The following is a 26,038-nucleotide window of genomic DNA, read 5'->3' as shown; positions in this document are numbered from 1 at the left end:
ACGCTGTCCTCTGTGCATCAGCTTGATCCAGCGTTTACTCTGTGCTTATGTAGAACTGGCCTCTGCAGGCTCTTCTGAGGAAAACCCATCCCTAGGCTTCCAGAGGTTTAGCCACAGCCAGGCAGAGAAAGCACAGCAAAATGAACCCACGTGCCTTTGAAACAGCTGCAGGATGACTAGGTCCCCCTGCGCTGCTCTGAAATGTGGTTCTCAAGTTGTGTGCGTCCAAATCAAAGATTCTTGAAGAAACGCAGGTCGCCGGGCCCTCTGCTGGGACTCAGAGGGCAAGGCTGCCAATCCGGGGTTTAAACCTGCCTCTTCAGTGAGCTGATGGGCATGGTCCACAAGCCCGACCCCGAGACCCCCTGATCTAGAGCCTGACGTGACTTCATTATGGAAGATATGTGGGTTAGAATCCAGTTGAGTTCTCACGACCTGCGCTGTTGGCACACTCCTGTCCTTTGCGATTCAGAGGCACGTGGCCACTTAGAGACATATTCAGCTGGACATGGGGTCAGGGTTAGCATTTGAGGTCTGGACTGTTCTCCCGAGGAGCGTGTGCTCTCCCTGGGATGGGAAGGCATCCAGGTGGGTTGGCACCCCCGGGTGGGAGAGCCCATCCTGGCCCCTCCCTGAAGCCCCCAGTGCCATCCAGCAGACACAGCCCTGACCGTGGCAGTCCACATGCACCGCTGTGAGTCTGCATCTCTCGGTGTCCATGGGCAGGGTCTCTCAGACACTTTTTGGTTGGGGTTCCTGATGTTTGGCCCACAGGAGGACACTGATTTTGGAGATGCCTTTCATGCAGCAGAGAAATGAAGTGTTGTTGATCAGGAGTGCTGACGGTGTCGTGAGTGGGGTGTGGTGGCTTGGACTTCCTGGGCCCACTCTGTTCCTCGGCAGCTGTGTGCGGAGGCTGAGAGCCGGGGAAGGCGTGAGTGGGGGAGAGTGCTGAGGGCACGCGCCCCACCCCGGCCTGTCAGGTCTGCACTCTTCGTCCCCAGGCCCTGGGCTCTTGTTCACCACTCGCTTTGGTCACAGGAGAAGCTGCTGTTTAGAAGTCTGGCTGAAGAGGCCCAAGGTGGCCCACACTCATGGGTCCTGTTCTTTTCAGGAATCCGTTAGCAGCGAGACCTGCAGAATAAGCTTGACTCCGAGCAGACCTCTCAGACACTGTGAGGAGATAACCCCAAAGCCTGTGATAAATGATCAACACAGCTTCCTCAGCCACTCTCACCCTCTTAGATCCCCCTGATCCGAGCTGGCCGTGTGGAGAGAGCCCCATCGCACTCGAGGAGCAGAAGCCAGATGCCCCCGGCTCAGCCCCAGACTGCTGGAGTCCCACCTCAACTAGGGGGTGGGTCAGGCCATCCTGTCAGGTAAGGAAGCGACTCCCACTGCAGCTGGACTGGGAACAAGGCCCTTGCAGAGCTCCTGGGCGTGCTCCACGTCGGTCCCCCCTCTCCCGCTGCTGGTTCCCTTTGGCCTGTCCCATCAGAGCCGCAGTGCCTGCCCCTGCCCACCCCGCTGGCCCAGCTCCCAAGTCACCGTCTGCTTTCCCACCACCCAGCGGAGGTCCCCGTGTCCCTGAGGAGGGGCTGGCCCCACCAAGGCCAGTCCCCCCAGGGGAGGGCAGTCAGGCCCAGCACGCTTGGGCCTCAGCCTCCTGACATCCTCACACAGCGCACAAGATCCAGAAGCGCAGGGCGTCGGCTGACACGTGTCATCTACAGAACTGTGCCTTCCAGAAACCTGGGGATGAGTGCGCGAGGGCCCGTCACGTGAAAACGTGTACGAAGGATTCGCTGCACATGGATTTATCAAGACCCAGAGGACAGTGTGTTGCAGGTGTGAAGCGGGGTGACCCTTGTGAGTCGACACACCATGTTCATATCCTAGGCATCCTCATGCAGAAAGAACTCCTGTGGCCAGCTGAGGTGGCTGGGCCATTCTGTGCCCTGATGAGGCCCCTTGCCGCCTTGACCATGGTGCAGTGGGTACAGCCCCATCCACACACAGACACAGACACACACACACAGACAGACACAGACAGACATAAACACAGACACACACACATAGACATAAACACACACACACACAGAGACACACAGACATAAACACAGACACACACACATAGACATAAACACACACACACACACAGAGACACACACAGACACAGACACACACACAGACATAAACACAGACACACACACACAGCCAGACACAGACACATATACACATACACACACAAGCACACACACATAGACATATACACAGACAGATACACACACACACAGACATACCCACACAGACACACACTACATTCAGAAGAGATGCCCGTCTTTCCTCCTAATAGTTGAATTTGACTGGCTGTTCAAAACTCTTCCTTTTTGCACAGTGAAGAGGTTAAATAGTGACCAAGAGGGGTGGCTTAGTCGGTAAAGAATCTGCCTGCAATGCAGGAGACCCAGGTTTGATCCCTGTGTTGGAAAGGTCCCCTGGAAAAGGGAATGGCAGCCCACTCCAGCATTCTCTCCTGGAGCATCCTCCGGACAGAGGAGCCTGGCAGCCTACAGTCCATGGGTCACAGAGAGTTGGACGTGACCGGGCGACTAACACAAGAGGGGTGTGTAGCAGGAGTGCCTCTGAGCTGTGTGCGCATCACTGGGTGGGCCTCCTGTAAGCCCTCGCACGCCGGCACCTGGCAGTGGGCACACACACGGCCTCTGTGCCCACTCCCCCGCAGAGCGGGGGGCAGACCCGCTTTGAGACCCGCGTGAGTACGCGGTAGCACCGCACGTCTCCCGCTCTCTGTGCTGCACACAGCGTCACGCACTCGCCGCACTCTCCCCCCAGCCATCCTGGGAGCAGACGCTGGGATCCGCACCCTGCAGGAGGCAGACTGAGGCTAGGGCGTGATCTGGCTGGGACTCCCCACCCACAGGCAGCGGCCTGTCCTCCACCCCTCCCCTGCTCTCTCCACACTCCCTTCCTTTTCTTCCCCAAGATCAGTAAAGCACGTTGCTGGTGACGCCTTTGTGCTGCCACAGTAGGGACTTCAGGGCCCTGTTTAAACATCGCTCTGTCCAGAACTCAGCCACTCACAGCATTTCTCTCTCAAGTTGGAAGATGGTCACGCCCAGTCCCTGCCTGCTTCCCCGGCTTGGGTCACTTGTTAAGAAACCAGGCTCTCTATTCTGGGCAGGCTCTGGGGTTCCGGAGGGGAGGAGCCAGTTCTCCTCAGTGTCTGTTTTCTTTAGGATGAGGGCGCCTGTATGCAACATTGACCCTGCCTACCTCTGGGCCGAAAGCAACGTGAACCACGCACATGGATGACTTAGGATGGGGAGAGACGTCTGGTTAGGATGCTACAGCAGCATCATGACCTCAGGGATGTGGGTTCCTTCTGTTGCCCCATGGCCTCATTTCTAAGGTGGGTGTTTGGGTGCTGGTCCCTGCGCCCCTCTTCTGGGGAGAACGGGGAGGCAGCAGGGTTCGTGGCAGCTGCCTTTTGCTTCCACCCGTGGCTCCATAGGGCCTGGGCGCGCTCCATGGCCACCCGGTGAGTGGCCAGCCGTGAGTGCTCTCTCACCTAGGGAAGGAGGGAGGTGCAACTTTGGGGTGAGAAACGCACTGGGCTGCTGGCTCACTCTGAGAGCCTCTTGGGCATCCCATGGCAGTCACCCCCCAGACTTAGGGGCTGAAGCCTCTCCTGGGAAGCTTGTGAAAGATTCCGATTCTGGGAGCCATGGTTAAAGACTTTGTTTTGTAGATTTGGGGCAGGGCCCAGGAGCCCCACTTTGCTCACACAGCCCTTACTCCTTATCCGGGAGATTCCGGTCAAGGGGTTAGGGACCCACCTGCTTCTTGGGCTCCAGTCAAAAACCAGGAGGAGAGACTGGGTGTCTGGGGAGACCCGCACAACTCACATTCAAGAATATGAACCCCTGTTTCTCCTCCAGTGAAATGACATGCCTCTAACCTGCTTCTCTGACCCCCACTGTGGGACTTGTGGAGTGAAAGAAAGCAAGTCAGTTCTCCTTTGTAAGAAACAGGAATGAAGTCGACAAACTAGCCTGTTAATTCTGTGAACAGTCCTCTGAATTAATTTTGGATATTTTTCTAATCTAGGATTCATTCTTTAAAAAAGAATAGCTAATGTAGTTTTGTTTTTAATCCTTAAAGCCTGAAATAAGAAAAGGTTTAACAACCTCAAGAGACTCACGCAGCCATTAGAATTGCTTCTCCCCATGATTTAAAGTAAGTTAGAAAGAAGCCAGGGTGTGCAGAGTACCACAGGAAGGCACGGAATCTATGGTGACAAACTCTTTAGTTACAAAATTAAGGTCGACTCCTTGGAATACATCCCAGTTCAAATTCACAGCCAAAAGGCATATGTAAAATAAAAGGGCAAAAGTAAAATACTAAGGTTATCCTCAAAGCACAAGGACTGTTAAAGAAAAACAGAAGAGAGAGGGAAAATGGTAACACCATCATTCCTGCCTTAACAATCACATCATAAATAACTTCCCCCAGCCAGCAGCAAACTCTTTTCATCCACAGCCTGAAGGCAGAGACCTCGTATATTAACTGGGATATTCCACCCTGGTTTGACCACAAGGCAGTGATTATTTAAAAGTGAAGGCTCCTGCTGGTGTGTTTTTCAGAGTGAGTCCCCTGCGGGATTCAGAACAACTGATGTTCGTTGCTTTGGGGGCTGACACCCCATGGAAAACATGAGAGGAATCACAAGCCACCCCACCCCCACAAGCTGGGCACAGCCACGGGGCCTTCAGAGGCCACAGCCCTCAGCCTGAGGACCCCAGGTCCTCCCTGGTGATGGCATCCAGGCCACCGCCTGTGAGCTCGCAGCATACGCTCCTGAATATCTGCAGAGTGGATGTGGAGGAAGACCCCACCCCACGCAGACAGGAGTGTGAGCCCGGCCTCCGTGCCCGCTGAGCTGTTGTCTCAGGACCTCAGGACTCCCGTCCTACTAAATGCACTCAGCCCGACACCTACTGCCCTCGGCATCTCTGCTCTGCGGCTGCCCTTGTGAAATGTGAGGAGATGATCTTCATGACCCCAAAGTGTGTGTGGCTAGATCGTAATCTGCACAAATCACGTCCTCCTCGCTTGCTACCTCAACCCTGCACAACAGGCCACAACAAACTTTAAAAGTATAAAAGCCATGTGTCTGTTTTTGGACAGAAAGCATGTGACACTGAAGTGTGAATACAGTATCTATTCTCAATGTCTTTCACATGAATTGAAAAAATTTTAAAGTAGTGTGTTGTAACTTTTTTCCCCACCCCCTAATTCAGCATTCTCCTAGGAATGAGAGCAAAAGTCCTCAGATGTCTTGAAGGAAAGATGGGCCAGACCCCAGACACCCACTCCCGCGGTCAGACTCCAGCCCATCCGTGTCTTCTTCCTGGGCATTTGTGCTGGTGGGCCGGGCTATGCCTAGTCTGAGAAACTTGCTGCCATCCTGTCTTAAATGCCCGGAGCCCATCAGAATGGCACTGTATGGCTCGTCACACCTGCATTCACTTGGTTCTGCAGGACCCTAGCAGGTCCTCGAAACAGCACTGCCCGTTAGCGTGGGGCCCCCTGCAGGGCCGCAGAGGGACGGCCCTTTGGAAAGAACAGGGCCCAGGCTGTGAGGATCCACTTAGTTTATTATCCTCTTGGCTCCTTTTCCAGCATTGGGTTCTTTTCTTATGCTCTTAAAAAATTTTTTTTATTGTGGTAAAAGTCACATAACATAAAACACACTGCTTTAACCGTATTTAACTGTGCAGCCCTGTGGTACTGACTACATTCACATTGCTATGCCCTGCTCGCCATCAGCCATCTCCCGAAGTTGTCACCTTCCTAAACTGAAAGTCTGTCCCCACTAAACACTAACCCCACTCCCCAGCCCCCAGGCATCCACCAGTGTACTTTCTGACTATTCTAGGTACCGCTTATATTTTCTCATGATCTTTTAAAAACAATGAATAGCGCCCCATACACCCCAGCCAGTGGACAGGAGTGGTCCAGACACATCCGGAAGTGACCTGAGCAGTGGGTCCCCCCCAAAGCAAAGGCAAGATGAGACCCCTCAATAAACACGTGTAAAAGCATGCGTGGGACTTACAAAGCTTTTTTCCACCAGAGTTCCATCTGTTTATTGCTGCTTTATTGTTTTCCAGATCTCAAACCTGTATGGTACATGTGAGCTGTCCCCAGGGAAGAAAAGATCTGGCAGACTGCCTCTCAGGGCGGCGGCCCTGCCCCTTGGCCCACTGTTACTGGCCCATTAATTTATTGCCATGATTACTTCTTAAATATGAGTAACAGAGTCTGCAGTGTCTTTTTTAATAACACTAAAGTCCAGGACTCTTAAAACGATTAAGACCAGTGTAGCGTCACATGATCAGAGACTGTCCATCTCCTTCATGAGACGGGAGACTCTCAGCGGGCTTACGTGGGGCACCATCCTCACAATTTTATCGGGTGGACCTTCTTACGAGGTTCCATGAGCAGAGGAAGAACAACTGAAAGCAGATTCTCCGAATTCTGCAGCCCTTAAATGAGTTCCCAGCTACGGACCAGGAGACTTGCGTTGCTAGGGCTTCCGGGGGCGAGGGGACGGAGCTGTTCCGCTCAGCTTTCTTGCACAATGCCAGCTTGACTTTGCGTGACCCACGTATTATTCAGGTGGTTCCAATACTGTGTTTTAAAATAATGTTTGGACCTCTGCCCACGAATTAGTTCAGTCTGACTCTGCCGCTCTTGTCTGTAATGAGTCCTCGTGTGTTCGCAGCCAGCATGGCCAGAGGCATGCTAGCGTCTCTTGGAGGACACCGGTAAGCCAATCCCTCATTATTCCTAATGACTTCAGATCTGAGAGCCTGCCAAAGGGAGGGAGGGCTCTTGTCTCCCCCACTTTCTCTCGAACATAAATACAGATGTTTCACAACCAGACCCTGGCAACCAATCCCTAAAGCCTGCATCCATTTCTGGCACTGCGATCTGGAATTCAGGGTGCAGCACAGTTAACCTGAGAAGGCGTTGACAGGCATCCAAAGATGAGGGAAAGATCATGCGGATAGGTAGAGCTGAAGACTGGGGATTCTGAAAAGAGTTATGGTAGATGCGCTTTGATGCGTCGCAGCCAGCCAAAACCTCTGAGGCCTCGGTCAGGACACTGATCTTAGCCGTGTTGCAGCATCTCTCTTCATCTTGGGTGTGGAGCTGGGGAGGCCGACTCATCTGTGTTTGTCCCGACCTTTCTTGGTTTCAGCACCAACACCCTGTGTCCCAGGAGGCCCTTCAGTCATAATAAAAATGAGAGGTTTGGTGACCCTCCAGGGTGCATAGGTGTTGGAGATGTAAATGCATGTGATGCATTTCAGAGTGATGTTAAAAATGAATGTTTCTGTTCTGCCTTCTCCCAGGACATGTGTGGTTATTCTCCACTTGCCACTGAAGGAGGGAGAGGTGTTTCAGAAGTGGCACCCTCAGTCACCGCACCAGCCAGCGGGACTTCCGGATGCTATTAGCCCAGCGGTCCTGAGGACGCAGCACAGACAGCCTTTAGACTCCAGGACAGCTCCGGAGACCCCCCCTTAAGGCTGAACGCCCCTTCCCCCACACCTGCTCCTTCTAAAGAGGACTCAGTGCAGCGCTGTCTGAGTCCCTCAGGGAGCTCAGCTCCTTGCGCTCAGCCTCTAAAGAGCTGCCAGTAAAACAGGAAAGTCATTTTTTCCTGAATATATTTTTGGTGACACGTGTCTGTTTCTTGTGGACAGGTCACCTGCTGAGACGGACTTGGAAGCAGAGGTGAACTGAATTTAAGAACCTGCTTTAATTCAGCTTCCATTTGGGGAAATGCCTCGGAGTGTGGACCCAGAGAACCATGCACAGCTGCACCTTGGATGGAATGATCACCCCAGAACACACTTGGGAAATACCCTCACCGTCGCTGAGTTATGGAAACACGGACCGAGGCCTCAGTGGGAGACAAACTGTGGTGGTCCCAGGAGCATTGTCTCCAAATCAGGGGAAACTGCGGAGCTTCTTCCGGGCTCAGTTACCACCGTTTACCCTGAGGAAGCCTGTGCTGAAGCCGAATGAATGTCTCTCGATCCCCCAGCTTCGTGGAAAGGCCTTGATCTCAGCACCTTGGAGAGAATGCCACTCCCTCAGCGGAGGCCAGGAAGGAAACAAGAGTGGGCGTTGGGACAGGACGGGAGAAGCCCCGGGCCCCAGGCATGATCTGTAGTTGGTGGGAATGCAGGGATTTCAGGAGGATGCACCCTGGGAAGGCTGCCCCTTCCTGACCCTCCAGCACCTGTTACATGGATCAGAGCAGTGAGAGGAGGACAGATACCAAATAGGCCAGAGCACGTCATGTAAGTTGGGGCCCCAAAACCAAAAATCCGCCGCCAGCAGCAGCAGCAGCAGCTCTGAGATGGGAGAAGGGCTCGAGGAGGAGCAGGGTCTGCTAGGGTCCTCTGTGACGACCTTCCTACCACTGCTGCGATCGTAGCTCAAGGGCTTTGGTAACGGCTTGTGTTTCTCGGGGAGCAAGGCTGGGCTGATGCAGGCAGTCACAGATGCAGAGTCCCCCTCGAGGAGTGAGGGGTTCCAGCCCCTCATCAGGCACCCCAGCCCTGGGGACCTGCACCAGGACGATGAGCTGCTCAGCTGGGTCTGAGAAGCAGCTAGGCTCAGGACAGGAAAGTCGAAGGGCGGTGGGAAGCTGGGACTTCACTCCTAAAGGCCAGGCACACACTCACTCCCCTGAGTCCCAGCATGGGGCAGCAGGGAAGCGCCCGGTGCGCCCCCGGCTCCTGCCAGCCCCCCACCCCTGACCACAGAAGCCCCTGTGGCTCTGGGGAAAGCCCCTGCCTTGCTGGGCTCCTGCTCTAGCCCTACTCGGCCCCTGTCAAGGCGGTGGCCACAATGCCATGAAAAACGCTTGGCCTGCAGTCACTTCACTTCCCAGCCTCCTGTCAAGGCCACCGGCACATACAGTCTGCACAGGGGCACTCCTGCCCAAGGACAGGCTCAGACAGGGAGACGTGACTGCCTACCTTGTCCACGGAGACAGAGAAAGTCAGAATAATAAGGGGACTGGGGAATGCATTCCAAATGAAAGAACAAGATAAAGCTCCAGAAAAAAAAAAAAAAAACACCTAATGAAACAGAGGTTGGTAATTAACCTGGTAAAAAGTTGAACAATCATAAAAATGCTCACTGAACTTGGGAGAAGAACAGAGGAACACAGAACTTCAACACAGCATTGGAAAATACAAAACTTTCCTGGTAGAGAATCTGCCTGTCAATGCAGGGGACCGGGGTTGGATGCCTGGTCTGGGAAGATCCCACACGCCTCAGAGCAGCTAAGCTGGTGTGGCACAGTTGCTGAGCCTGTGCTCCAGAGCCTGCAAGCCACAGCTAACGCGCCCTCGAGCAGGGACTACTGAAGCCTGCGAGCACTGGAGCCCGCTCACGGCAACTGCTGAGCCTGTGCTGAAGCTCGTGAGCCCTGGAACCCATGCTCTGTAACTAGAGTAGCCACTGGCTGAGAGGCCCGTGTGCCCTAACGAGAGAGTAGCGCCCCCCTCCACAGTTAAGAGAAAGCCCGTGCAGCTTTCAACACAGACCCAAGCACCACCGACAAATAAAACTAATTAATTTTAAATAAGCATTAGAGACTACAAAGAAGACCTGATCAGAGCTGAAGAACACAGTCCCTGAAATGAAAAATACACTGCAGGGAATCAAGAGCAGGTTAGATGATATAGGAGAAGAAATCAGTGGTAGAGAGTAGCAATTGCCCAATCACAACAGCAAAAAGAACAATCAGGATAATTTGAGGAGCAACAGTAGCAATCACATTAGCATGACAGGCTTCCTGGAAGGAGAAGAGAGTAAGAAAGGCAGAGAATTGACATACGAGTGGTGAAAACTTCCCTGGCTGTGGGATGGAAGCAGATGTGTAGGTGTAGGAAGCACAGAGAGCCCCAAACAGGATAAACTCAAAGGGATGTATACCAAGCAATGTTGCAATTAAAATGGCAAAAGTGACAGAATTTTAAAGGCTGCAATAAAAAGCAAAGAGTCAACTATCACCCCATAAAGCTAATAGCTCATTTCCCAGCAGAAACTCTGCAGCCAGCAGGGAGTGGTGGCATACTAAAAGTGTTAGAAGGAAAAAAACCCTAAAGCCAAGAACAGTCTACCCAGCACGTCCATCCTGATATTCAAAGAAATTGAATACAACAAACAAATAGAAACACGTGTTCACTTCTGCCTCTCACACTGGTAAGGGTTCAGACAGCTTCCACCTTACAGGCAGGAGCGTGGCAGAAGCGCCTTGCTTCCAGCAGTAAGATCTAACACAATCTTCACAGAAGGCACCGTGGCAGTTATCACAGGAGTTTAAACTGTGTCTCCTCCTTCATTGAAAAAAATTACATTCCTAGAGGTCTGTCCTAAGAAAAAGGCAAAACCTTCAAACACGTACCACAACCTACGTTTGTATTTGCACAGCAAAAATGTCCGCCAAAATATAAGCAGTAAAGGCCTCTGGTGGCGGGGATTCCCTTTTCATATATTTTAAGCTACCTAAAACGTTTTATGAGATGTAAGTCCTTTTTTAGTTTTGGGGGGACAGTGTGCTGAGGTCAAATGGCAGCAGGTGCAGAGCCGGGGGTGGGTGAGGGCACAGACGGGCGTTGTGGCCCAGCGCCCACGCTCCGCAGGCCCATCTCCGGTTAGCTGCCTTGCTCGTCCGCCGCTCATTTTCTTAGATTCCAGGACTGGCCTCCACGCCAGCCTTCAGGTCCACTTGCCTCCACACTGGCCGGAGCCCTGACTTCACACTTAGCTCCCTGCAGGTTTGGGACCCTCACTGGAAAGCAGACAGCTGCCTGGCTCCTGATTCCTGGAGGGAACGGCCGTGCTGGCAGGCTCTGACTTTCACCTGAACTTGCCTGGAGAACTTGTTCCAGAGACACTTTCCATCCCCAGAGGTTCTGCCTCTGGTTGAGCTACACACCAGGCGTGGGCAGTGTTAGCATCTCACAAAGGAACCTGGGGGCAGCCAGGCCCGAGGACCTTGGCACCAGGGACTGAGAACAGGGCCCTGGATGGAGCACAGGGGAGGTTCTTGAAGGGCGTGTGACAACTGCTGGACGTCCCAGAGGGTGGGTCATGGCCTGCTTGATCTCCAGCACAAACACCCTCAGCTCCAGAAGGCATCCAATGCAGGATTTCAAATAAACATAGAATAAAACTGACACTGCACTGCTTTTCTCTCTCCTGATGACCAGAGTGGACACTGGCAGCCTCGCAGACATCTGACCAGTGTGAGGCTATGTTTCCACTTCCGGGAGCAGCAGAGCTCTGCAGAAGTGAATCAGCTGAGAGCCGGTTAACCCTCTGTTTGCCTGGGGTCCAGCAGCCTCGCTGGGCCATGCCCGAGTCTTGGCTGAGTCACCAACAAGGACACAGTTGGCAGCAGGCTGCCCCAGGACAGCCCTGCCCAGTCACCACAACAGGAATTCTTGGAGACACGCACTTCCTTCAGTCTCTTCCCTATTAATCACGCACACTCAGTTTAGTTCAGTTCAGTCCAGTCGCTCAGTCGTGTCCAACTCTTTGTGACCCCATGAACTGCAGCATGCCAGGCCTCCCTGTCCATCACCAGCTCCTGGAGTTTACTCAAACTCATGTCCATTGAGTCAGTGATGCCATCCAACCATCCCATCCTCTGTTGTCCCCTTCTCCTCCTGCCTTCAATTTTTCTAAGCATCAGGGTCTTTTCAAATGAGTCAGCTCTTCGCATCAGGGGGCCAAAGTATTGGAGTTTCAGCTTCAACATCAGTCCTTCCAATGAATATTCAGGACTGATCTCCTTTAGGATGGACTGGTTGGATCTCCTTGCAGTGCAAGGGACTCTCAAGAGTCTTCTCCACCACAGTTCAAACGCATCAATTCTTCTGCACTCAGCTTTCTTTAGAGGCCAACTCTCACATTCATACATGACCACTGGAAAAACCATAGCCTTGACTAGAAGATCTTTGTTGACAAAGTAATGTCTCTGCTCTTTAATATGCTGTCTAGGTTGGTCATAACTTTCCTTCCAAGGAGTGTGCCTCTTTTAATTTCATGGCTGCAGTAAATATCTGCAGTGATTTTGGAGCCCCCCAAAATAAAGTCAGACACTGTTTCCACTGTTTCCCCATCTATTTGCCATTAAGTCATGGGACTGGATGCCATGATCTTAGTTTTCTGAATGTTGAGCTCTAAGTCAACTTTTTCACTCTCCTCTTTCCCTTTCATTAAGAGTCTCTTTAGTTCTTCGCTTTCTGGCATAAGGGTGGTGTCATCTGCATATCTGAGGTTACTGATATTTCTCCTGGCAGTCTTGATTCCAGCTTGTTCTTCTTCCAGCCCAGTGTTTCTCATGATGCACTCTGCATATAATTTAAACAAGCAGGGTGACTATATACAGCCTTGACCTACTCTTTTTCCTATTTGGAACCAGTCTGTTGTTCCATGTCCAGTTCTAACTGCTGCTTCCTGACCTGCATACAGATTTCTCAGGAGGCAGGTCAGGTGGTCTGGTATTCCCATCTCTTTCAGAATTTTCCACAGTTTATTGTGATCATGCACACTATTAATATTCATATTGTGACACTGTAAATTTCACTTTATAGAAACAGGCCTCTGCTCCCTCCAGACTCTGTGCCTCCACCAGGCACAAAGAGTCCGTGAGTTCGGCTCTTCTTTTGTTATGTCCAGAGATGCTCAGACTCAGAAGCTCGTCCTTTGTTTTGTCAGAGTCCTGGGGTGATTGTTAAGCCAGCTGTGTGGTGCTTTCCATTAATAAGATTTTATGAGATTTCTCTAAAGGATTTCCTAAAGGAAATCCACCCTGAATATTCACTGAAAGGACTGATGCTGAAGCTGAAGCTCCAGTACTTTGGCCACCTGATGTGAAGAGCTGACTCATTTGAAAAGACCCTGATGCTGGGAAAGACTGAAGGCAGGAGGAGAAGGGGACAACAGAGGATGAGATGGTTGGATGGTATCACCTACTCAATGGACATGAGTTTGAGTAAACTCAGGGAGTTGGTGATGGACGGGGGAGCCCTGGCAAGCTGCTGTCCGTGGGGTCACAAAGGGTCGGACAGGACATGATGACTGAACAGCATCAGGCACCTAACAGGGTAGCACTCACCAGACTGTGTCCCATGAGTAACTCCATGAGGTGGCTCTGGATCCAGAGGACTTCCTGCCTGAGGACGTGTGGGGAATGCTGCAGTCTCCCCTCTGCTGGGGATTTACAGGGTGCATAAGCACAGTCCACTTTCTGAAATGTCAGCAATTGGAAAAACAAAAACTGTCTGCCTTTAATCCCAATGCGTCCCAGACTACTGGCCTGGCCAGAAAGTTCGTTCTTTTTGTTAGCTGGAAAACAGGAAATGAACTTTTGGGCCAACTCAATACTTTGACCTCTGGACACTTTTTGGCATCCTGGAATATTTGGGGAAGTATCGCAGGAGACCAGCTCCACCACACTGAACAGGCCCCGTAACCTGATAAAACCTACGGGCCTAGCACATAATGAAGGAATAATACTAGCCTGTAATGGGAATTACTCTAAAAATGAGAGGCAGCACCCAGAGGAAAACACAAAGGCAAACCTAAACAGAGTTAACATGGAGATTTCTTACATTATACAAGAAAATGTTCTTTCCTATAATTATTGATAACCTGTAATAGAATGTTATTGATAAAATTGTTCATAATTACTAATTCATAATTAACTGGGCACATTTTCATCTGAAGGACAGGTGGTTACTCTCCTGCAAGTCTACTCCGGAGCAAATCAGTGGTCTTAAAAAGACTTCAGGACATGAAGTCCCCTACGTAAATATTCTTGGATGACAAACAGACTGCTGCTTTTTTGTGTCTCTGGAAAATCAGTCCTGAGAGCCTGTGAACTGTAGCTCAGGCAGGTCAGGAGGTTTGTCTGTAAGAAGGTGGATGGAAACCAGGAGCAGCAGGCGGCTCTGGGCCGCACAGGATCTCAGCCCCAGTCAGCACGTCACTAGCGGCCAGCCCGGACTCGAGGGGAGCAGAGTCCCCGCTGAGGGCAGCTCAGGAAGACCTGGACACCAGCCTGGTTTTGCCACGTAACCCCCCGAAGCTGCCCTCCAGGAGCCACATTTTTCTGCAGCTCCATGGATGCTAACAGTTCCTCACTTTAATTTTTCTTCCAGCGTCTGAGGTGACCAAGAAGGCCCACACAGGCGGGGAGGGGAGCCCAACTGAGCTGCTGCCGTTGAGTCTAGGGTGACCCACCTGCACCTCTGCTCCTGGAGCCCCTTCTGGGGGGGGTCTTCCTCCCCACTTCCTGTCCCTGGATGGGAGGAACAGCTCTGAGTTCACGCCTCCAGACACTCCTCTGGAATTCTGTTTCTCTGGCTCTTGAACACGTGTCCCCCACGGCACTTGTCACCTGGACACACCTGTGTGTCCACCTGCCCTCTGCCCGCCCTGGACACCAAGTGCCATGCAGGGGGAGGATGTGTGTTCTCCCGTGCTCCAGTGCAGCCTGTTTTAGCGCTTACAGACATTCATGACGGCTGCACGGATGCCTGCAGGCTCACCCTTACAGGGATGCCCTGTCCTGGACTCTGATGTCCCCACCGTCTGTCTCTGCTCCTCCTGCCGTGGGAGACCCGAGGGCAGAAAGGAGGGAGGGCCGAGTGCCTGGAGGCCCAGACTGTGCAGTCGGGGCAGTGCTGTGCCCCAGGCCAGCGGGCAGGGGCACTCGCCAGGCCCCCCTCGCCAGGAAGGGAGCCAGGCAAGATCCCAGAGCAGGCCACGCGATGGCTGAGGCCATGCTTTCCTCCACACCCCTGTGTCCTCACATTGACCTTCTCCTGCTCATGCTGACTGAAGCTTGTTCAGTTGCCACAAATGCATCCTTCTCTTTGTTCAGATCAGGCAGCTGAGGCCTGAGGGAACCCAAACAGAGGACGGATCTGGGGGGCTCTGTGCAGGGGGCCTTCCTCCCAGGTAGTGTCCAGCTCCAGGGTGTCTCAGCACGGCCCCCAGTCAGTGCTGACAATGCCGAGGCCTGGCTCTTCCTCATCAGCCGGATGTGGCTCTGCTTCTCATGTGGCATGGAAGACTCACTGCTCTGGGGGTGTGGGAAGAGGAGGGACCCCTTCTACAGTTTGTGGGAACAGAAACTGGTACAGCCACCATGGAGAATAGTGTGGAGGTTCATCAAAACGCTGGAGTTTCCGTATGATCCAGCAATCCCAATGCTGGGCACAGACCCAGAGAAAACTAATTGCAAAAGACATTCACCCCAGGACTCACTGCAGCACTGTTCACAGCAGCCAGGACATGGAAACAGCCTAACTGTCCATCAGCAGATGAATGGCTGAAGAAAATGTGGTGCTTACACACTGGAATATTACTCAGCCATAAGAGAATGAGATAACGCCATCTGCAGCCACATGGCTGGCCTGAGAGATTACCATACTAAGTGAAGTGAGAGAGACAAATATCATATGATTTCACTACATGTAGAATCTAAAGAACTGATACAAATGAACTTATTTATAAAAGGAATAGACTTGCAGATTTTGAAAACAAACTTACAGTTACCAAGGGGAAGTAGAGGAAAGATAAATTGGGAGTTTGGGATTGATAGACACCACTATATACGAAATAGATAATCAACAAGGACCTACTGTATAGAAACAGGAACTATACTCAGTATTCTGTAATAGCCTATAAAAGATATAAAATAATATCCTATAAAAGAAAAGAATATGAAAAATTATTTTATACACACATACACACACACACACATATATATAAAACAATCACTTTGCTACCCACCTAAACATATCACAACATTGGGAATCAAGTACATGCCAATAAAAAAAAAAAGAAAGGCCATTGCCTCTAACACACTTGGACTGAGCTGACACTCCCGAGATGCTCTGGATCACAGTGGCCACGAGCCGCCTTGCTGACCTGCGGCTACTGGTGCCCAAACAGCTCTGCTCTGAAACAACCCATCCTGTCTCTCCAGTCTGTTAAGACTACAGACACATTACGTGTTGGATCTTTTATTGTTGATAAATAAATAATGTGTCAGAAAGCTAGAATTTTTGGACCTAGGTTGTAACCAGCTAAGCATATTTTAAAACAGAGAAGGAAGGAAAGAAAGGGTTCATGGCAAATCCAAACTTGCAGAAGGGAGAAGGAGTGAGACAAAGAAAGCGGTGATAAATCATGGTTTCTCAATACCCTTTCGTCATGTACAGGAGTCAGGGAAGGACGCTGTTGGCCAGGCTCTCCCCAGGTGGAGCTGGCTCTGCATCATGACAATACACCCTTGCTCAGGAGTCACCTTCTGCTTTGCAAGGAAGACCCCCTCCAGTGTTCCAGCATACACCCACTACTCTCCCAAGACAACCCAAGGCTCCCAGCCTCCAGTCCCCTAGGAGCCAGCAGTCACAGGGGGGGAATCTTCCTTATACCCCCTGCTGGATTGTGACGACATAATAACTATCCTGCTTTCTGAATAGAAGAGAGGAACTCATCCTGCCCACCCAACCATCATGGCTTTTTACTTTGCTCAGTCATTATTCAAGAAACCCTGACAAATTTTGGGTTTACTTTTGTCCTCGAGTTGGGTCACAAGATTGAGATGAATACAGAGCGAGCAGAGACAAAACCCCAAATGACAGAGAAGAGTGAGAAGGGGGGTTGATTGTTTCCAGGTGGAGGTTCTCCAGGGGATGAGCTTCTATTTAACGTTTAAAAAAGATGTGCCCAAAGGGAGAAAGTGGTGATTTATGCAAGAGAAGTCATGGAAATAGTTTTTGAGCAGAGATTTAAAATATTTTTATTATAAAAGTCAAATGTTTTGTTTTGCAAAGGGAGGAAATAGTATTAAAGTATACAAATATTTATAAGTAGAAGTTCTCTATCCTCTTAGTCCAAGCCCCAGAAGTGGCCTCTATAAGTAGGATGATATGTACTTATGCAGAAATTGTCTACATAAATGTATTTATATATAAACTCTATTGTGACTGAATTACATATGGATGGATGTGTGTGTGCTCTCATGTCCGACTCTGTGTGACCCCATGGACTGTAGCCCACAAGACTCCTCTGTTCATGGGATTTCTAGGCAAAATATAGCAGTGGGTTGCCACTTCCTCTTCCAGGGGATCTTCTCAACCCAGGGATTGAACCTAGTCTTTTGCATCTCCTGCATTGGCAGATGGGTTCTTTACCAGTAATGCCACACATATACTGTTTTACAACTGATTTTTCTCAATTAAAATATAATTTGTACATCTATCTCCGTATCTATCTCTATATCCGTCTATCCATCCATCCATCCACCCACTTATCTATCTATTATCTATTATTTATCTATCTCCCTATTATCTATTATCTGTCTATCTCCCTGTTATCTATTATCTATCTATCTATTGAGGGCAGGAGGAGAAGGGGACAACAGAGGATGAGATGGTTGAATGGCATCACCGACTCAATGGACATGAGTTTGAGGAAGCTCCAGGAGTTGGTGATGGACAGGGAGGCCTGGCGTGTTGTGGTTCATGGGGTCACAAAGAGTCGGACATGACTGAGCGACTGAACTGAACTGATCTATCTATCCATCCATCCATTTCTCTCTCTCTGTATCTAGCTATCCACACATAGCTTATTCTGATCATGGTACAACTATCCATAACTGATTTTACTAGTCCTCTACCGGTATTTGGAATGTTTCCATTTTTTTGTCTCTTCCATTCCTCTACATAATTTCCATCCCTGTGAGAGTCCACCTTCCAAGTGAATTACTGCGAGTGGAAATGTGGGCTCCAAGGTGATGTGATTCATAACTGTGGCCAATCCTGCCAAGTTCTCCAAATACGTGACCAGCATTTCTGTCTATGGTGAGCTGATCAAACTTCAGCTCAGATCCCTCACTTCTACAGGTTTCTTCCAAGGCCTGGAATCTTGAAATGTGTAGCTGTTTCCATTATTTTTGTGAAATTAGCAAAGTAAGATATTTTAACTATAATTGGTGGTGATTCCCCTGCCATCATACTCCTCACCTGGCAGGTGGAATTGGGAGAACTGGGGGGCATTTGGGGCCAGGCTTAAAGGAAGCTGAGTTGGGAATATGCTAAAATTGGTAAAGACCTTTCACTCTGACTGGTGAGCTCCTTCTCACTCCTAAGGCCACTTCAAAGGCTTCCCACAGAGCAGCGAGCCTCCCTCGTATTGGTGAGTCCCCAGCACTAGGTCATGGTGCCCGCCCCCCGCCCCCCACAACGTGACATGACATTACAGTGTGATGTGTTCTGTGCTCACTTCCTCCACCTCGTTGGACCAGGAGCTTCTGCAGGTGGAGCTGTGTCTCGTCCATCTTTAAATCCACAGAGCCCAGTGTGGGGTCTGGCACTAACAGGACATTCTTGTGGCGCATGCACAAGATCTTGAAATATGATTTAAAGGGAGGATGAAGTGGTACACCTGAACCACCAGGAAATCTTACCACAGGCACATTTATCATGATGTAAGTGGGTGTGGGTAGGTGGTGGTGACTGACCGCATAATGCTCTGTTGAGGGGGTGGAAGTAAAACCTGCAGGGCAGAATCTCACAGCCAGGTGTCTCAGACCTGTGCCCCAGGACTGAGGGCACCCACACTCTCTCTCCTGCTCAAGGACATTCCCCAGAATCTGGAGACAAGGGTGTGATTCACTATAAACAGGAAATTCACTGTTTATTCACTATAAACTCATTTACTCCAATACAATCACCTTTTACATAAGTGAAACTGCTAACATCTAGAGAGGCATGATATTGGCATCAAAATAACAGTTCATGTACTTTAATAAATACTCAATCATATAATTATACATAGCAAGTGTCTTGGATAAAGGCCTCAAAGTCTTTGAACCGTACATGGTAAGTGATGTGATCTGCAGAGGAAAGCAGATCCCGATGGGAGTTGGTGGGGGGGGGGCACATCACACACTTCTGGTGTCATCCCATCTGTTTATTTCCCAGTACAGAACTTCTCGGGGTGGGGTGGGTCTTCCTAGGTGGCATTACTGGTAAAGAATCTGCCTGCCAATGCAGGAGACGCAAGGGATGCGGGTTCAACTCCTGAGTTGGGAAGATCCCCTGGAGAACGTAATGGCAAGCTGGAAAATTCCATGGACAGAGGAGCCTGGTGGGCTATAGTCCTTAGGGTCACAAAGAGTCGGACATGACTGGGCAACTAAGCGTGCACACACACACACACACACACACACACACACACACACGCACACAGTCCTTCTTAGGAAATCCTTGTGCTCGCGAGGTGTGAGTTTCTCATTTACTCTTACCTGCTTTCCTCTGTGGTGCACAGTGGAGTTGGGGGGTTAAAATAGCCTGGTATTACTTGGTTCTAGACCTGCCCACTGACAGCGATTGTTAAGGAACCCACATTTCTCAGGACCCTCCCCACGCAGACCAGGGAAGGAAGGGAGTCATTAGTTCTCTAATGGCTTCTCGTCCACTCTGTTCATCCATACCTTCGGCTCACCCGTCATTCACCCGGGAAAGTGAGCCCCACAATGACAAGTTCAAACATATTCAACTTCTAGCCGTAGGAGTAGAGAAATCACAGACTTGGAATGGATAACTCCCTAAGAAGATTCTGTTCATTGGGATTCCTCTTTGAAAGTCTGAAGTCCAGTGAAGTTTCTACAGAGAGTTAGTTAGATTTCCTCTGTTGTGATCTACTTGAATGTACTAGAGATTAACACTGTCTACTCAGTGTGGGACAGCTTCAAATACAGATACATCACAGGACACACAACTTGTAAGTCGTTACTGACAGGTTTCAGAAGCGTATTAAGTGTCAGTTATTGAATGTCCAGTCGACACCAGCTGTACATAAGATCTTCTAGGTGACATCTGTGTGCTCATTGGCAACATAGCACAACTGAGGACCACAGAGGTCAATCCATTCATCGAAGGTTACAGAACAGAGCCTGCATTAAAATCCAAGTTGGTTTGGCCCCAAATGCCTGCCTTTCCCACTATGCTGGTTTCATTATGTTTTATACAAGCTGATAGAGCATCCCTTCTTGTGTTACAGACATCTGCAGATATTTTATAGGATGCTGGATCCCTCTCCCCTCACAGACCCCTGCTTTTTAAGATGACTCCTTAAACAGCACCCTGTCTGCCCGGTATAGTAACTAAGCAGCCAGGAACAAAGGGTCTCTTTGGGACCAGGGCTGGGCTCGCCCCCTCTTCCTATTTCTGCCTCCCTTGCTTACACCCAGCACCTTTCTTCACTCCCACTTACCCCATCAAGTAACTCCTTCCTTCTCTGCTCTTTTTTCAAAGCTTCTGCAGTTCTTTGGAAATAAACACACAATTCCTTTTCCTGTAACTTCTGCTTCTAATATTTTCATCTATCACTCCACCAGTTTCCCCCAGGTGACTGAGAAATGTCAGAGATCCAAGAACAACCCACCTAAAACCAAGGGCTGCAAACACCCCACACTCTGAACCTACTCAGACATGCCACTCTCCAAGCTGTTTAAACCCATCTAACTCAGCATCATTCCGGAAGTGCAGCATTTCTGAAAAATAGTTGAAAAAGTCCCCTTTATGTCTTATGATCCGTAAGGCCTCTCCCTGAATCTACTTTTTCATCTCAAACTCACATGTCCATGAAGAGGCCCCAACATATCAAATTAGGTGGGCTTTTGTGACGCACCTGCTCTATAACCATGATTTCTTTATTTATTCAGCTGCGTCGGGTCCTAGTTGCAGCACGCAGGATCTCCACTGCTGTGCCCCGACTCTCTGGCTGCGCTGTGTGGGACCCAGAGCTGTGGTGTGGCCTTAGTTGCTCCATAGCGTGTGGGATCTTAGTTCCACAACCAGGGATTGAACCTGCGTCCTCTGCATTGCAAGGTGGAGTCCTAGCCACTGGACCACCAGGGAAGTCCCTCCAGGATTTCTAATAGAAAGCATATTCTGGTTCCAAAGAACCACTGACCAGTAAACTAAGACACTGGGTTTTAAAATTGGGGACCTGTGTGTCCTCTTTCAGCAGAGATTCACGTTTCCATTCTGACGGTCTGTGGACGACTGATTTGCTCTCAACCTTCCTCTGCCGCTGACCTCCTCCTACCGTTTCTGGGAAGATGATAAGCTGCTCAGAGGGCCTGCAGGGAAGTGCTGAGGAGCACACGGACGCCAGCATGGGCTCTGGCTTTCTCTTTCAGATCTAAAATTCTGATTATCCTGGTATTATCTGTGCCATCTTTCCTTTGCTCTTGCCTGGTGACTGCTCATCGCTTTCTTACACAGAGCACTTTTCTGGGCTGAGAAGTGCCCTGAGGAGGAAAATATGCTAAGCCATTGTGCTCCCTGCCTAGACTTGCAGCAGACCCAGCGAGGGGAGCTGGCCAGAGGAGGCCACTGTGTTTGGAAGAATCCAGGAACTTTCAACTGTGGTTGGAAGAAAGCTCAGTTAGAAGAAGAGGCATTGCTAGCAAGGAGACAGAAAACCTTATGAAGCTGTGAGACTCCCGTAACCACAGACATTTAAACACTGAATGCACTGCAGCGCTAGCCGCTCAGTCGTGTCCGACTCTGCGACCCCGGGGACTGTAGCCCCCAGGCTCCTCTGTCCATGGGATTCTCCAGGCAAGAGTACTGGAGTGGGTTACCATTCCCTTCTCCAGGGGATCTTCCCGATCCATGGATTGAACCTGGGTCTCCTGCATTGCAGGCAGAATTTTTACCATCTGAGCCACCAAGGAAACCCTGAACAATGGATATTATAATCTTTAAAAATCCAACAGAGCCTATAAAATAAACTTCACAGAGCAGATTATCGGGGAGGCAGTCGTTTCACTGTGTGTTACACCATGCTGAGTCTCTTGCAGTAGTTTTTGATTGGCTATGTTTTACTTATTTGTTTTTTTTTGATTGGCTGACTATGTTTTAAAGGAAGGGGGCAACAATATTGCATTTCGCTCAGCTGTATGTCTCAGAAGCAGAGCCTCTGTTCCTGTGCTGGTGTGGTATAGTTCACCCTTCTAGATGTGGGGGAGTCTTCTGAATGTTACAGCTCAGCTCTGTCTGGACAGTGGCCTCGAGTCCTGTTCAAGTTTGTTCCTGCAGGGCATTGCCTCACATGTCACACCAGCACTGTTCTTTATCCTTTGGCTTCAAGACAGATCAGATGAAGTTAGAAGAGACACACGTTCTGGATAAAAATGAATTTTAATAATTGCTACGTTGACAATAGTGATCTGATGTCAAAGGAATAAGCCATGATAGATGAGATAATGTCAGATGGAGAAATGGAGTAAGATATTTTAACTTCATTTTTTTGCCGCTACTGGGCCATCTCCATGCAGTGGAGTTCCTGAATTTTGGGACAGATCAACTTAAGGAAGTAACCACACACAAATGTAGGGTTGACGCTGTTGAGTGAATTTCCCAGGTTGTACTCAGGGGTGAGGTGAGAGTCTGTGAAAGCCTGTTTATACTGGTGATGAGAAGGATTCTACAGTAGCCATGCTTGTGATTACCTCTTGTAGAGTGTCTATCATAGCCCAAGACACATTGTTATTTAAACCTGTACCTCTAATTTTCAACCCAGGTTTATAGGCAGAGGTTATGCTCTCTCTTCATAAATTGGGAAATCCAGGCTTAGAGGGAACCAGGACCCTTAGAAGTCCATGGAGGGTATCTGACTCACTGGGATTTAAACTCATCACCTGATTACGATACCCTGTGCTTTTTGTATCTTGATGCAGATCCAGACTATTACCCAAATCTCTCTGAGGCAGAGATTTGTGTGGAGGCAACATTGCAGTGAATCTGCTGGCAGAGGCTATGACGTGATGGAGAGTAAGCCTTCCTAGATCCCTCTGGCTGAAGAGAAATGCCCTTCATCTCCTACTTTGTCCACACTTTGCTCCACGAAGCACTGTCCTTCTGCAGTGAAGTCTGGTATGCTTAGTGAGCAATTACATTAGTTATCACCAGTTCAGAGTGCTACAAACACATCCTACCAGCTCAGCCAGCCCCTGGCATGTCCTGTCCTGGTGGCCCAGGGCGGTCTCCAGGCAGCAACCCTGACTCCCCCTGTGAAATTACTCAGAGCCAAGTGCCCCAGGACTGAGAAGGCACTAACCACATGACTGAGAAGGCCCTGACCATGTGACTGAGAAGGCCCTGACCACGTGACTGAGAAGGCACTGACAACGTGACTGAGAAGGCACTAAACACGTGACTGAGAAGGCCCTGACCACGTGACTGAGAAGGCACTACACACATGACTGAGAAGGCACTGACAATGTGACTGAGAAGGCACTGACCACGTGACTGAGAAGGCACTACACACATGACTGAGAAGGCACTGACAACGTGACTGAGAAGGCACTAACCACATGACTGAGAAGGCCCTGACCATGTGACTGAGAAGGCCCTGACCACGTGACTGAGAAGGCACTAAACACGTGACTGAGAAGGCCCTGACCACGTGACTGAGAAGGCACTACACACATGACTGAGAAGGCACTGACAATGTGACTGAGAAGGCACTGACCACGTGACTGAGAAGAGACTGACCACGTGACTGAGAAGGCACTACACACATGACTGAGAAGGCACTGACAACGTGACTGAGAAGGCCCTGACCATGTGACTGAGAAGGCCCTGACCACGTGACTGAGAAGGCACTAAACACGTGACTGAGAAGGCCCTGACCACGTGACTGAGAAGGCACTACACACATGACTGAGAAGGCACTGACAATGTGACTGAGAAGGCACTGACCACGTGACTGAGAAGAGACTGACCACGTGACTGAGAAGGCACTACACACATGACTGAGAAGGCACTGACAACGTGACTGAGAAGGCACTGACCACGTGACTGAGAAGAGACTGACCACGTGACTGAGAAGGCCCTAAACACATGACTGCGAAGGCCCTGACCACGTGACTGAGAAGGCACTACACACATGACTGAGAAGGCACTGACAATGTGACTGAGAAGGCACTGACCATGTGACTGAGAAGAGACTGACCACGTGACTGAGAAGGCCCTAAACACATGACTGCGAAGGCCCTGACCACCTGACTAGGAAGGCACTGACCAGGTGACTGAAAAGGCACTGACCTGTTGACTGGGAAGGCACTGACTAGGTGACTGAGAAGGCCCTGACCACGTGACTGACATGGTAGTGACCATGTGATGGCTAACAGATAGTATGTATTGGTGCTGTGCCATTAAAGCACAGAAAGTCAGTGCTACCCTCATGGGTCCCTGATGATTTTATACCAGGTCGGCAGTGACAGTCTCAGATTTTCTCTAGGGAAGAGTGCTATTTGTTGGAAAGCTTAAAATATACAGTGGAGGCCAACTGACATGGAGACTATGAGAAGGAGTTAAGACTTCTGGAAAAAGAGCCGGGAGCGAAGGTTTCCACTCTGGAGGGCTCAGCAAACTCTCCCCTGGGTGGCAGTTGATGCACATGGACGTCCTTGGAAAAACTGGTGAAAGGCTGCCTTTTACACCCACGGGGCCAGAGAGCCACAGCATGCACGTGTGCAGAACAGAAGCAAAGGGGATCATGAGAGAAAAAGCAGGGGGTTGTCAGATGACTCCAGGGGTGTTGGCTTCCACAGGCCTGGCACCAGGAGCCCTTGAAGTGTGATTCTCTTGGCGGCAGGAAGGTTCGACTCAAGTCTGGATTACAACACAACTCACAATTGTATGGAGCCTGTTCTCCTGAATAGCTCCCTGAGCTTCTCTGTCCTATACCTCACCCCAGGTGATGATACTGAATAGAAATTTCAACTTCTTGCCTTCACTCTTGAGCTTTCAAGGACAACGACATTGACTCTGGGCCACCTTGGTAGTGGAGGGGGCTTGAAGGGAAGGAATCAGTTTCACACAGGAAAGATCTTGGGCCTTCAAAACCCTCCTGTAGTCCCAGGAGGAAATGAGAAAGAAATTGCCTTTAAAACCCTGGCTCAGAATTCTGTGAGAAAGTTGAGCCACTTTGTGACCTCATCCTGAAGATTCCAGAAGCACCTGGGCTTTCCCTGGGTGTCCCCTGCCCAATGACTTTCCCTGGGGGTCCTTCGCCTGACAGACAGGGCTTTTCCTGGGCGGGGGGGGGGGGGGGGGTGTCTCCCACCTGACAGGACTTGGCCCATGCTGTTTGGCCCTGAGGGGTGAACCAGCGAGAACCCTGCCTGTGGCTGCTTCCAGTAGGGACTGGGGAGATCACTTTTGAGAAGCAAAGGTCATGGTATCCGATCCTATCACGTCATGGGAAATAAATGAGGAAAAGGTGGAAACAGTGACAGATTTTATTTTCTTAATTCCAAAATCACTGCCGACAGTGACTGCAGTGATGAAATTAAAAGATTCATGCTCCTTGGAAGGAAAGTTATGACAAACTTAAAAAGCATATTGAAAAGCAGAGACATTACTTTGTCGACAAAGGTCCATATAGTCAGAGCTATGGTTTTTCCAGTAGTCATGGACACATGTGAGAGTTGGACCATAAAGAAGGCTGAGCACTGAAAAACTGATGCTTTCAAACTGTGGTGTTGGAGAGTCCTTTGGACAACAAGGGGATCAAACCAGTCAATCCTGGAAACCAGGATCAAACCAGGAAATCAACCCTGAATATTGATTGGCAGGACTGGTGCTGAAGCTGAAGCTCCAATACTTAAAGGGTCACCTGATGTGAAGAGCTGACTCATTGGAAAAGACCCTGATGTTGGGAAAGATTGAAGGCAGGAGAAGGGGATAACAGAGGATGAGATGGTTGGATGGCATCATTAACTCAATGGACATGAGTTTGAGCAAACTCAAGGAGATGGTGAAGGATAGGGAAGCCTGGCATGCTGCAGTTCATGGGGTCACAAAGTGCTGAA

General features: G+C 50.0%; 1 protein-coding gene across 1 annotated transcript in view; it reads right to left on the bottom strand.

Moving 5' to 3' along the window:
• PALLD (palladin, cytoskeletal associated protein) overlaps nt 1–26,038 on the bottom strand; it is a 358,254-nt gene that overhangs the window by 258,746 nt on the left and 73,470 nt on the right. The window lies entirely within an intron of this gene.

Source organism: Dama dama, chromosome 29 (assembly GCF_033118175.1).
Source record: "Dama dama isolate Ldn47 chromosome 29, ASM3311817v1, whole genome shotgun sequence".
Classification (NCBI taxonomy): Eukaryota; Metazoa; Chordata; class Mammalia; order Artiodactyla; family Cervidae; genus Dama; species Dama dama.
The sequence above is the reverse complement of the archived record's forward strand: the minus strand, read 5'-3'. Positions and strand labels throughout refer to the sequence as shown.